Genomic DNA, 14,351 nt, shown 5'->3' with positions numbered 1-14,351 from the left:
GTCACCACCAGTCTATGATGGCCGTGAGCTGAAATGGTTTCTAGCCAATAGACAGGTAATCTGACTGAAGTTGGGGGGCGCGGGCATGCGTGACTTTCGTCTTCACAGGCCGCCAAACTGTGTTTACACAGGGGAACAGAAAAACATACATGTGCACTGACAAGTGGAACTTTCATGTGATGTAATGTTGAGTTAATGGGTAAAACAAGTGTCCCAGTGTGTGAAAACGCGGCATGTGTGAGGCACCTTCAGCAGCTGTGAAAGCCACACGCGTGCTGCACTTGTGCACAAGTACAAAGACATACACAAACCACATGTTAGAACAAGAAACAAGTGCCCGGGTTCCACACAGCGCTGGAGGCGAGGAGAAGACTCAAAACCAGGACTCCTGTGTTGACACATTGTGAATAAGGTGTTAGAGTTTAAGGTGGGCAGGAACAGTCACCCACACACCTGCATATATTGAGTTACCGGCACTCTTTTCTCTTTATCACCCCCTCCCAAAAACCCCCACTGTTGGCTCTTGGCTGTTTTTTTGGAGACAAACACTTGAATAGGTCTGTGTTCTCCAGCAAAGATGGGAAGTATCTATGCATGCAAAGCCCCTATTCATCATTTTCAGTCAAACTGTGTTGTCTGGCCAAACCCCAAAAACCTTGGAGATGAACCATTGAACTCCTGTAAAAGGAGTCATCTCTTTGCCATGGCTCAGTAAAAAGAGTCACTGCACTTAAAGTGCGACTAATGCCCCCACTCCAAGTGAAGCAAAGCCCCTGTTGGCTGAACACAATAGACTCTGTCACTGCTTGTAGGTAAATGATGGGGTTGTTGTCAGTGGAGGAGATGCATATGAAAGGAATGCATGTTAATATATGTTTTGTGTCAACAGAGAACTGTTTCTTTGGAAAAATTGAAATACAATTGTGAGTTTGTGGGGATTCTGGTTGCATGTGAAGCAATACAGAGATGTGAATCCATCACATGAAAATCATACATTGATGGTGTGTGGGAAATATTAGCAGGATGCTAATGGGTAATGCTGGTGTTTTCGTCATGACAAGTTTCCTAATTTTCCCATGAATCGTGTGTTGCTGGAGTTAATTCGGCAGTGCAAAGGAAATATTCCGGCCTCTTCCACCCCGATTTCTAAATTTTTCTTTGGGCTTTTGGAGTGCAACACCGCAAAAACCATGCGAGCCAGCCAGGAGTCGAACCTAGAATCTTCTGATCCGTAGTCAGACGCGTTGTCCATTGCGCCACTGGCCCTTTGGAAGCTGTCGAATCATGCATGAACTGAGTCCTGGATTTGTGAGGCACGCATTGTTAATGTACACCAAGTTCAACATTTTTGGTTAGCAGGCATGCTTTGTGCAATAACTACTGTGCCCTAACACACTTAGAGCCATGTCTTTAACAGGACATTTTAAATATGGTGTAATTTTACATGTACTCTCCTTTGGAGGGTCACGAAGCAACAGCATCTTAAGGGTAAGAAATTACATGATATAATAATAAGGCATTGCTCCCATTCCAGTTCCATGGTCATGGCAGCTGCAGTAAATGGTCATTTTCCATCCCAAACAGGCCCAGTGGTGATAAACACAAAGGCTTTTGATCATAGGCTGAACCACCAATAGAAAAGTTTGATCTCTGCTTTGAATTTATTGGCGAGATAACCAGTAATTTGGAGACATTTCTCTGCATCCAAAATTGTCAGCCTCGCTGTGGTGTGGCACTGCATAAAAAGGACGGAGGCGCAGCTATGAGAAATCATTGTCTGAATACATAGGTGGAATTTGCCTCCATCAATTTGTGCACTCATTACCCCTGTAGAACTTGATCCAGTCAGTCCAGGCCAAAGCTGCGGGCTGACCAACCAGCATTATTTCCCTAATGGTCCCACCACGAGCATGTCTAAAGAAATAATAATACTCTGTTGCATATTAAAGGAACTGATGTGGAAAATGATTGGCCCATCTTTGAGTTTTAAAGGTCACATAATAGCACAAACAAAAGCTGCTCACCAGAGGAAGGGAAACGTGCACGAGGCTGAGAGTTTCTGGCCTAGTTCTGAACTGGTCCCCATTAAACCGGAGCACTCATCTCAAGGGCACCTGGCCTCAATGTTTATTGGTCTTCGTAAAGACGAATGTACTCGTGTGTATATGAATGTAAGTTTGCACCCCTGTGTACTTTTTCCACGCGACTTTGAAACAGATATTATGGGTCTACTGAGGAAGAGCCAGCGGAGGAATTTACTTTTTTCTCCATTTGAATGAGATGTGAGTGATGTAGCAGCCAGGGAGTTGGTGCTGAAGAAAAACTCTACAGTCAAATTCAATTACATTAAGTGGACCAGACTCAAAATGGAGAGGGTCTGTTTCGAATCGGGCTCGCTTCAGCTCACAGAACACTCTTTTTACCATGCTAAAGGTAACGCGAGCTCAGCGGCCGTCCCAAGATTAAGACTTTCACAGGCAAAAAAAGGCCATAAGCAGTCAGTATTTCTAGCTCACCACGGTCGTGACACTAGAAATGGAAATTGATCACTGACTGCAGCAGCGACAGAAGCTTCTAAGAAAGCGTCCTCCCAGACTTCTCCATAGCCAATGGAGGCTTAGACGGACATGTGTCATAAAGACCACCTCTGAGTAACATGGTATGCTCTTCCTACATCTGCCTGCTTCAACAGGCCCTCAGACATGATGATATGTGTAGTATTTCCCGGGAGACCACAGTGTATTTACGTTCGTCCCTCAAATGTGGCGTCGGCTCTGATCTTACCTTAGCAAACACGGAGGGAAACAGTTGAGTAAATTACATAATGAGACTGAGAGCTGCAGAGTTTGACCCAGTTTAAGCAAACGTGATCCCAGGATCCTTCGTGCGCTGCAACGGGTCGAGATGAACGGGCTATTCCTTTAATGTGGAACAGGGACGGGGGCCTCAGATACTTCAAATGTTTTGGATTCAGCAGAACTGTGACCTCCCTTCAAAAGACTGCAAAGCTGAGTCCCCAGTCACACACCCACGACCACGGGGAAAGCGAAAAATGGGCTCTGTCGAACGGCCCAGTGGTTCGCTCTTTCTCCAGCACGTGAGACAAAGTGGAAAAGCATGTGGGGCTCTGCTCATATTTTCTGGCAAGTTTTGTTGTGTGTTTCATGCATTTTACATGGGAACCTCGCGTGTGCGCAGAATTCACATGCAGTCCTGTTATGTGTCGAACCGCAGCACCGAATGCTTTTTATTCCGTGTTTATGTGTGGGTTTGAAATGTGCATCGTCTGTTTTCTTCATTTTCCGTTCCCTTCTCTCCCCTTGTTCTCTGTAATGTCTCCCACTGTCAGTCTGCCCACTAGGCCAGCATCTCTGGACCTCGGCCATGAAGAGGCCACTTTCTGGCTCCAGTGGTGTGTGCTGAAAAATCCCTGCTTGAACTCAGTGGACCCTCCAGCTACATGAGACTCAAGGATTGTTGTTTGAATACCACTGTTAAGGACCAAGAACATTATAGAAAGTATAAAAATAGCGTGCTAAGCTTTATCAGATTTACAGAATCAGGTAATACTACAGGTAAACATTTTACTGGCTGATAAATGAGAAATGATGCTAAAAGTTTGTGACCCCCATCTGCTCTTAAATTGAAGCAGAAATGTTCAGAATGGGCTCCACCACAGCAGGATTCAGGTGCAGCCAGACTCTGCGTAGTAGCCATCAATAGGAAAACAGCTTCATAATATAACAGAAACCCTCGCTGGGAAAAATGAATTTGACTTTAGAATTTGGCCTGAGTGCCGGTGATGGATGCGGGGCTTATTCTGACGGCGCTGCTAATGAGCGGAGGGAGATCAAGATGTTTTTGTAGTTTGAGGAGTCCTCACGTTGTTCATCTTTATTTAAAGACAGCTATTCCCAAACTTCAAAAGCAATTTGAAGGACAATTCTTACATTGTGGTTTGTGGTACAGTGTGGTATTTGCAGAATGTTAAATCCAAACTAAGTGTGGAGTTTGTGAGAACTTTCAAAAGGATTTTCTGCACCATGACAAATGTTTTGGATTTTTTTTTTGAAATGATGTCAGTTTTTATTCCTGTAATTTGTTTTCTTTTTCTATTTCAATGTACAAGTGCAACTTTTAGAATGATGATGTGGAAGCAGGAGTATAAACAAACCTTAAGAGCGTTTTAAGAAATGAAATGGGGTTTTTTTTCCCATGAGAAAAATGTTATATATTAAGCCTTGAACTTTGAAGGACCCTATTTAATCTTATCAAAACATTAGGACTATTATTCAATGGCAAAATTATAATGTCAACCGAGACACGCTCACAAAAAACAAATTCATTCATTCGGGGAATACATTAGTCATCGAGAGTCCTCACAAATGATAGAAAACTTAAAAATGTGTGTGTGTGTGTGTGTGTGGGTTTGTGTTCTTTTGCATGCTATTTAGTAAGGACAAGCCCATTTTAAGTGCAAAATGAGGACATTTATTGAAGGTGAGGACATTTTGTCAAGTCCTCATAAGTTCATTGGACTGATTAAGAGTTAAGATTTGGTTTGAAGTTGAAGGGGAGACCTGACTTTAGTTTAGGGTAAGATCAGGCTAAGATCAGGCTAGGATCAGGGTAAGATCAGGCTAAGATCAGGGTACACATCACCAACTGTCCACTAAAGTCATCCATAAATAAAAATTTACATTTAAATGTATGTTATAGCAGACGTGATCCCTCCACCTCCTTCGCTCTTTATTTCCTGTAGTTTATTTTGTTGCCGCTACATCCACACGATTGTCATCCATGTCAATTTCTACTACGCCTCATAACAACATTACAATGTCTACATGGGAAATAGTTTTCACAAACTAAGTGCACCAATAGGTAGAAAAGCATCATGGAAAATTCTTCTACTTTTGTTAGCTCCAACAAGCTACGTTGCATCTCAGTCCCCAGTGTTTACAGGGCCCAGTAGGAGGAAGCTGGTCACCATCGTGACGTGGAAATCTGCTGCATCCTATTGACTTTCTAAGAGTGACAGAGTAAATATAAAACAATGTTGACAAGCGCAGATCTCACCAGGATTGATGCACAACTGTAAATCAGTCTAGATGCGTGGCGCTGGTCCAAAGCTCACATCTGCAACCAGGAAACAAATGCTTTTCTAATAACAGTGAAAATAGCAACCAAGGTGAAACAAGTTCACTGTATAGTACAAAGTTCAAGCCCATAACTCTCCCAAACCTCCTCACAGGTCATGATTTTTAGGCCATGTAGAGACGAGGAAGCCATAAAACCACGAAGTGCTTCTTTTCTTCCCCCCGAAGGATTTCTTTTTCGCAGGAGCTTTTGTTGCTCGCTGAGCAGGGTTCGGCGGTGGCGGCAGTGGTGCAACGCTGATGGAGAGGGCCACCTGAACAAACCCAGCGTGAAACCACGCAGCCGGGACAGACAAGCCCAGTGAAATTTATGACCCTCCTCCCCTGCTTTCCCACACTGAGGCCTCTCATCGCAGCTTCTGGATCTACCGAATGAACACGTTTTGTCACCTCTATCCAGCTTTCCTTCCTCTCCCTTCCCTGCTCAACATTCCCATCCTTCTTCTGAATGTCCATTTATCTTCCTCCATTCCTCTATTTGCTATCTCTTCTCCCCTCCATCCCCAGACAATCTGGCCAGCTGCTCATCCAGACAGTGTCTACAGTCATCCAAGAAATGCTGAGTCGCATCTCAAAAGCAACATGTAGGTGTTTTTCTCGCCAGCGGCAAAATTGTCTCTTCTCTGTGCAGCATCCCTCAACTAAATGTGACCTGAAAACACCCTGGCAAGACAGGCTAAATACGATTCTGCAGATGAGATTAAATATAGCTTTGAGGGGGCTGCATTGACAGGAAAGCTAACAAATGAAAAACACACTCCTGGACTTTTACACTCATTCTTTTTTATTTTCTTCTCCACCAAGAACTGTAAACATTTCTGAAGATTGTGTTAAATAAAATCAAAACCACTGACTATAAAGATTTACTGAAATAAAAATCACTAGACAGGGGTAAATGTTGTAATAACAACCCACAAGACAAGGGCTAATAAAACCAAATGAAGTGTGCAGCAAATTAGCCTTGCTTTGCTGCAGATATTGCATTAATTAATCCCTAGCTTGCACATTTTTCCCCTCAATGCTGTTTTTTTGCTTTGTTGGCCAAGACACAATGATGGAAGGAAAAAAACTAAACCCCCACCCCTTTTTCCAAAGGAGGAAATTTGTTAAACGACATTATACAGTCATGCATATTTGCCTTGGAAGTTGTGAGTCTATCTTACTTATCATTAGCTTTGGAGAAAAATGTCTCCCGAAAAGTTTACATAGCTGCGGTTCTGTTGTTTTTTCGAGTTCCAAGGTAATTGGTGAGATCAGTCAAAAACAGCATTCCCGTCTACTTAACAAAGGAAGACTTCGATTATTGGAATTAGTGGCTGGAAATACATGAAGCAGCGTTGTACTCAGAAGAACAATTATGTCATTTTTCTGGACAATGCTGAGTAAATTTTTGGGTCTTGCGTTCCTGTTTTATCCTTATTAGGAATGCCTTCCCTGCTCATTGCAGAGACGTGTGATGCCATCTGTGGGAGACCTGAGAGCTTGGAGATGGACGTGTTTACTTGACAGTTAATCACCATGTCTGATGCGGCCTCTCTGTACGTGTGAGGGGGGAACTGCTGGCTTGATGCAGTCACCGCGATCTAATGAGGTGGTTTAGCTGCAGCAATGCGCCTTCAGCCGCACTCTGTAATTCGGAGGCACCGACTCAATGGCTGCCCAGGCCAGCCTGCGTCACAAGTACGTTTGTCCTTATTCGCGATGTAGCCCACAACCCCGAAACATGTCGAATAGCTGCTGCAGAACCGGGTACTAGTGGGCTGTCAGTCAGTGTGGTGTGCGGTTTTAGCTCAAAAATGGTCAGAGACACAAAAAAAACCCAAAAAATTACGGTTTGACCGATTTTTGTGGGGTACGCGTCAAACCTCCCATGCCAAACGGGTGTAGAATTCGCTGTACACACATCATATCCATAAGGTGGAGCAACTCTTACTCTCTGTCCTCTTGGTGCAGGAGTGCTGTTGTTGGCAGCAGCTCTTGCTGTAGCTCCACTCTTTGCTAATGGTTAAACAGCATGCCGATGCCACCCTCCCTAATGACAGGCTAGCTTTATGCCATTGAAGTGGATCTGTTTAGAGACATCAAGCGCCTCCCAAAGCATCTGGGGTGCTGTGAGGACGCAACGACAGACACATGTGCGCTAACAAACGCTCAAGCAGAGAAAGCTTGAAACACAAACCGCAACGTCTCTGATTAGGGTTTACAGTATTTATCTTCCCAAAGTATTCCTTTTCCGTTGCCACTCTCACTCTAATTGATACATTTATGTTGTCCAATTGTTTATGGTTGTTAATGTTTGCTTGCATATTTGTGTCTTTTTCTCTGCATTTGCATCTTTCCAGCAGTTTCAGAAAGGAAATTTTAAACCCATTCCACTCTCCCTGCACCAGATGACTAAAAAAACCAGCAAACAGAAGTTTCCTTTTCTTAAAACGGGACAATGACCATAAAGCCGTTTACATATTTGTTTAGCAATATTATTTGGACAATAAAACTGTGAGTCAGTATGTGCGACGCATGCTGGGCCTCTTTTTATGCTTCCCAGGAGACAGTTAAAATGTAAGAGAACCTCCACCTATTCCCCCAAGAGTTGGTGTTTTGGAGGTAAAAGTCCATAAAGTGAAGGAGAATTTCATACACATCATCCATCATTTCTATTGAATAAAACTTAAATATGTGAGATTGTATGGAGAAAAAAAGAGTGCTGACTGGAGATGCAGGGAGAGTTCCTCACTATCAGATATTCGTGGATTCTGACGCACACTCTCAGAAGTCAGCAGCTGGATAAGGTTTTGCCCCTAGGCAGGGCCACTTCCACATCTACTCAGCAGAAAAACTTGGAGCTACCAGACGAGAATGCATCTTTTCTTTGATTCCTTGTGTCACCTGTTGCAAAGGAACTGTCTCTTGGTCGGCTTGTGACCGCAACCAAAGGTGAAATCTGTAAGGGCCACTGAGATTCCAGGCTCCACCTGCTTGAGGGGCCTCGGAAAGGTCTTGAGATAAACGCCTGGTAAAACCTTATCCGACCACGTCTCCGTGTATCAGTGCCAGACCTGCAGCTGGAATTCACCCTGCTGCAGAAAACCATCAGTACAAGCCGAGACATGTACTTTCATTGTTGATTGTCTGTTGTGTGTGGATGGAGAGGACATACCAGACATTCCACGATGGCAATAATGCCTAATTGAAAACGAGGGATAAAGCCAGGATTCGTTGAGTGATACCTGGGCAGCTGGGGCTGAGAAGGTGGAACAGGGAGGTTAAAGACTCTTAATAAAGTGCTGACATCAGGTTAAAAGTAGGCAAAGAGTAAACCTGGCCCAATTTTCTACTCAGACTCTTGTTATTAAGCATATTTAGGTTGCTTCATTTGCCACTTCAGTGGTTTTGCTCAATTTTTCCAGTAAGTGAATGTGTATTCAACACAACCGTTACTTGGTTCTGATGTTTTTACTGTATAACATCAGCATATTGTCACATTGTTGTTGTAGGTGTACATGATGGGGAGCCCAGATGTCACATTGGTACAGTCTCTACATTTGTTTGAATTTGGAAAGCCTTTCCAGGATGCTGGTTTAGGCACTGGCCAAACACCATCTGTGCAGATCCAGAACAGATAGCAAAGGAACCCTCGCCCAGACGGACACAGAACACAATGTTCTGTGGAACAAATGCAATGGGGGGATTTGTTTATATGTCTACAGCAATCGCCCACAATTGCATTTCCCAACCGTTTGACGTATGTCGAAACGAGGCCTCCTCACGATAACTTGTCACATTGGATGTGTTCCGTGTTTTGAAATGTTCGCTAAAACATTTTTTCAGCTGAATGGAAATATAAAATAACACAGTGTTCCAGGAGGAAACGAGAATCTTGGGGAGCTTGAATAGGCCTCTTCAGTAATATGTAAATGTGCTCAAATCTAATATTTTCATTTCCAAAGGCATTCAAATGATGTCAAAATGTATTAAAGCATGTGTATTCTGTTAGCTAGGTGAGGTAAAACCGTCAGTGTCAGTGACTCATTTCATAACACTGCTTGATATGCCTGCCCGAAGCATGGCCTGTCAATGCAGAACACTCCATCTGTTATGAACAGTCACGTAACACCACCGACACACAAAACCGGTGCACGGCTTGTGGTCTGGTATGTCCAGTTTGTCGGACAATCTTTCTCAAATTCGCACGTGTTCGATATGATTCCATTGCTTCTGCTGGTGAGCAAAGAGCACGCTGAATGCACGGCTCATTAAGCGGAAACACAGAGGCAATTATAATCAATTAAAAGCCTGTTAGGAGACCCAATGGGCGTCCTGCTGAGACAGATCCTGCAACATGACACTGGAGAAGAATGCAGGAGATGGGAGATCCAGGCCGCACACATAATGTGGTCATTAGCGGTTACAGGGAAACAAATGGGGAAACAATGCTACACAATGTTCTGATGCACTTCCATTGACCTGAATGTAAACCTCTGACAGGCTGAAATTGTTGGTCACCTTTTAATTTCCGTCTGTGAGTGGGACTTGGTTAACTGGCAGGGCTCAACAACATCCTCCATTGTTCTTCTGATGTACTCAGACACACTGTCCCGTTGTCATAAAAACATGGAATTCTGTTGGAGCCCAAATGAAGCCTGCAGCTTTAATAACAGAGCAATTTCCAAAGCTACGTAATAATAAGCCAATGCCCACAGCCGACGGTCTCTGACATGCGTCTTCAGACATCTGGATGCTCTTCAGATTGGTCTCCCAAACACGGTGCGGTCAATTCAAAATGAGCCTGCTCCAGCAACAGAAGAGGCTTTTGTCTTGCTGCCTGAAAGACTTCCAGGACAACCATTTTAAGGTAGGTCTCACAACTTGGGGCTCGTTTTGCTCCTGGACAACTTAATGCGAGCCAGATTTCAGGCGCTTTGTGGAAAATATAGATCTCATGATTACTAACAATTGACCAATTCATTTGAGACCCCCTTTGACATGGCGTATGTGCAGCTGCATTTAGGACTGCGGTTATTGTATATGTTTGATTGTCTGTGTGAGTGTGTGTGTGTGTGTGGGGGGGGGGGATTGCCTCAAAGTCTCCTACAATAATAAATCAAAAGAGGCGGGTAGCTTTTAGATCCCAGTGGGCCCCATGTTTAAAGAATGGATTGGCACTCGATATGAGCACTGATTGAACCACTGAGAGGGTGTTTGGATTAGAATTAACCTATGCAATGCAGACATGAAGTTCAGGCTCAAGTGTGTGTGTGTTTGTGTGTGTGAGTGTGTGTCCCAGCCAGCACGCTCTTGTAAATGCAGTTTGGAGATACAGGACAGCATCATTAATTCCAGCCCGTGTCGAGCTGGCTGCCCATGCATTTAATGACAATAAAGAAAACAAAGGTAGAGTGAAAAACTGCTGAAGGCCCAGCTCACTTCTCCCACTGTGGGGGTCGTCTCAAACCCAGATACTTTTAGATGTGCTGCCACAATATCTGTTTTGGAAATGAGGCAATGATGTAGCTATTCTGGATTTGGATGAAGGGCTCATGCAAAAACAAGAAGGATTCCAGGAATGTCAGAAAAAATGGAAACTGATTCCTGATCCCTTCAGCAGTTCTGTACTCTTATACAGAACCACCCCCACCAATAAAATAGGATATAAAGCTACTTCCCCTGAAAGCTCATGGTTACCTGTATTAAAGGTAGTAGTTTGAAGTCACGCATCTTCGCAGCATAAGTATTACCTTAGAATTGGTGCCAATTTGATTTTTATGTGTGAGGCAGGAAGATGAAAAGAAGAATCATGTCTGCCTGGTGAACCTGGAGACAGAAATCCTACCTCCCAAGAGAGATGTGGAAGCAAGGGGGGGGGCAAGTCTGGCTATGTGAAGTTCAAAAACATGCCTGTACCTCCAAAATCTCTAATCACCATTTCACAAGTCAAATCTTGTATTTAATTGTTCAACACAAATTGGAAGTCAGGTTGAGTAGGAATTTAACCATCACTCGATACGCCTGCAGTGGGTGTACTTGTACGAGCAAATAAAACTCACAATCAAGGATCCAAAACGTGTTGACATGAGATTCTCTTTTTTTCCTAAAAAAAAAGGATGAAAAACATAGATTTCATCTGATAGTCTGGACTCTTGTTTTCCCTAAATCTTAAATAGTTTGGCCAGGAATGCCTAAATCACGGCACAGAATTGTGAATAACAGCCCCCCCGGGTCTCTTGGGAAATATGAAACTTCTGCTCGAGTCACTCTGCTGAACAGTTATACCCCTTTCAGTGTTTGTATTTCAATATTAATAACAGAAGGTTCTTATCTCTGCAAGGGCTCCTTTGCATCCAAAAGTAAACGACATTCCAACAGCATCCAAAATGGTGCCATTTTAACCCTTACTGGATCGCCTGTTGGCGTGCGATTCCTTGATCCCCCTGTAACATGAGGCAAGACCGCATGAGGAGTGGGATGCTGTCGGCTGAGGTATTTTTTCGGCGGGGAGAAGCATGTATAATGTATTCCAGACATTTGGGCCGCGCACAGGTTTTCACCCTGCTACCTATAGGCATCAATCCTCTCACCTTTCACCAGAACAATAAACCCACTGCCGCCAAAGGAGAGCCCATCTTGAACCGCCCAAACCACCTTTTACCAGGATGCCTGAGGAGAGCGAGCACAAGGAGGTCTGCTGGGATTGAATGGCTGCCTAAACACTCTCTTTGACCCACAAGCATCAAACCTTGACCTAAAATATAAGACCTTGTTTCCACATCCACACTTTCAAGACTTATAACTTCCTGCTATTGACCTTAAGCACACCCTCAGGGCAATAAATCTCTCACCTATCTCCAAACACATCCCCTGCCAGTACATGACCACTTGGATGATCACCTCATATAAAGTTATTTCTGGTGATTCGTCTACATGGAGGTTTAAGCTGGTTTAATGTCTTGCATAACTGAGATGATACTCAGGTTTCTCTCTTCAATGAGACCCAGATGGAAGATGATTCTTTTCTTTCTTTTTTTTTAAACACAGCCCTACGGGATTGCATTCTTTTCTCTCCCTCTCCTCACTTTCCCTCCTTTTCCACCTATCTTTATGACAGCAGATTAGGCACAAACCATCAGGTTTGAGGCAAAATTGCAAAGCAGCTGTCTTCTTGTGTCATTTTGATGTTTTTTTCTTTTGTGGTCCCTTGTTTTTTTCCTTTTCTTTTGGCTCGCTCACCTGGCCAGAGGCAGTTTGGGGAGGCAAGTTGATGTTAGCCTTTCACTTGAAGTCCGTCCATCCGCTCAGTCTTTCTTAAACTGCTGTCAATTCACAGCAGACTGTCAGATTGTCCCCTGCGTGAGGCGAATGCTCCCACTTGGCCTTCATTTAGAAGGAATGCAGGGGTGGAAGCGTTTCTCCACGTGTGATGCTGTGCATGTCTGAGCCTACCCTCTCTGTTCTTCTATTGTTCTTTCTTTCATCCCTCTATTTTTTGTTTTAATTCCTCTCCTCCAAGGTATCTGATCCACCCTCATACATTCTTCTCACCCTGCCCAGACAGCTTTGAACTGAGCCACATGAGACAGAGTCAGCAGAAGCTGGTAAGTCCTACGAAGCTGCATTGTACCTTTTCTTTTGTAAAACCTTGTATAAAACACCTGCAACAGGACTTCGGTATGACAAGAAACATTGGGGTACAGCTCAAAACAGAACTTTTCAAACAGCAACGCTATCCACACCTATCCTGAGTCTTAATTGGGCCTCCTAAGATGAGGACCAATGTTGTAAGCCCGGTCCATGAACTAGCATATTGTCCCATTCGTCACTCTCCACATGCTGAGCATCGGTCGGGCGATGTGGGCGTTGCCCCCTTCCCACATACCTGAGAATGACTAAAAATTCCCTGAATGAACCCCAGTTCCGACCTAAATTATGGGCATGTTGGTAATTATTCATCAGCGTTCAAAGAAAGTGATGCTTTATCAAACTTTTGGTAAGAACATCTGGATAAATGCTTCACGCTCCCCTTCTCCTCTGTGAATACGGTGGCCTGAAAACAAGAATGCCAAACTCTGCAAGGTCATGTTCGCCGGCCAATTTCTCACCCAGCTACCCCCCGGAGACCTCGTCCTCATTTAGTTTCTGAGAACTGCAGATGGAAGTTCAACTCCTGACCTAATTTAACATGGTACACAGATCGACATTGTAGGCCTTTTTTTTTTAGAGACACAAGCCTCAGCGGTGGGGGCTGTAGGTTGGATGCAGTGTCGCATACCTCAGTGTATGCAAGGAGTAACCTTTCACCTCTCAAGCTCTGGACTGCCTTTGTCTTTTTAGAGGCCGAAACCAGATGTCCGGAACAGGAATCGAGTCAGCAGAAAGACTAAATGGATAAAGAGAGAGCTGTGTGAGGAGGTGAGACGGAGACGTTCTGCAGAAACATTTTGTTCAGTCTCTAAATCCGAAGATTCGTTCTGAAGGTGGATGCCAATTCCCAATCCCCCTGCTGCACCCCCCATATGGCTGTAAGACCTGGGGCAGGATTTATTTATATTTTCAAATTATAAGTCTGGCAGGCAGCGAAGGAATAGAGCAAGAACAAGACAAAGATGAAGAGCGAGACGAGAAAACAATCCAGCTTCTATCTGGGGATTAAACAGCTTCTATTCTAATCAGGCCTAGAGAAGAAAAACACAGACAAGAGCCATCCGAAGAAGAATGTGTGGAAGTCCAGTCTTTAAAAAAATAAAAGCCTCCACTATCTACTCTTTTGTCACAAAAAACTGTAGTTTTAGGTTTCTCTTATGTTCTAGACCTTTAACCCTTTGCAACAGTGAACCCCCCCCAAAATGGCACATTTTTCCTTTATTTGTGCACAGAAGACATGAGAGAACCTCTGAGAGAACCTGTAAGATTATTGTTGCTGGCCGAGGCCCTTAAAATGAGATGACATGTTATGTTTCCTCTGGTTCTGGGACTTTTTTTATAAATAAGAACTTTGGAATACTCTCATGTAAATATGAAAATCTCCATTCTGCATGTACAATGTCCACAGTCCCTGTTTATCTATTTTAGCAGTAATGCTGAACATTTATGAAGCTACAGCGGGTGTGAGAATAAAAGATACTCAAAAGGACAAACAAACAACTAAAAGCACAGGAAAGGTATCTGAAAGATTTTAAAATGAGCCTGGAAAGAAATTAAACC

At 43.7% G+C, this 14,351-nt stretch overlaps 1 long non-coding RNA gene and 1 other non-coding gene across 2 annotated transcripts; one reads left to right on the top strand and one right to left on the bottom strand.

Annotated features, from left to right (window-relative positions):
* Window positions 1-1,193: 1,193 nt before the first annotated feature.
* Window positions 1,194-1,266, bottom strand: trnar-acg (transfer RNA arginine (anticodon ACG)). The gene has a single exon. It is a non-coding gene; the product is annotated as a tRNA-Arg (tRNA).
* An 8,321-nt stretch (window positions 1,267-9,587) lies between these two features.
* Window positions 9,588-14,126, top strand: LOC130536306 (uncharacterized). Its single transcript, XR_008953323.1, has 3 exons — window positions 9,588-10,008; window positions 12,661-12,745; window positions 13,482-14,126. It is a non-coding gene; the product is annotated as an uncharacterized LOC130536306 (long non-coding RNA).
* Window positions 14,127-14,351: the final 225 nt, after the last annotated feature.

Source organism: Takifugu flavidus, chromosome 13 (assembly GCF_003711565.1).
Source record: "Takifugu flavidus isolate HTHZ2018 chromosome 13, ASM371156v2, whole genome shotgun sequence".
Classification (NCBI taxonomy): Eukaryota; Metazoa; Chordata; class Actinopteri; order Tetraodontiformes; family Tetraodontidae; genus Takifugu; species Takifugu flavidus.
The sequence above is the reverse complement of the archived record's forward strand: the minus strand, read 5'-3'. Positions and strand labels throughout refer to the sequence as shown.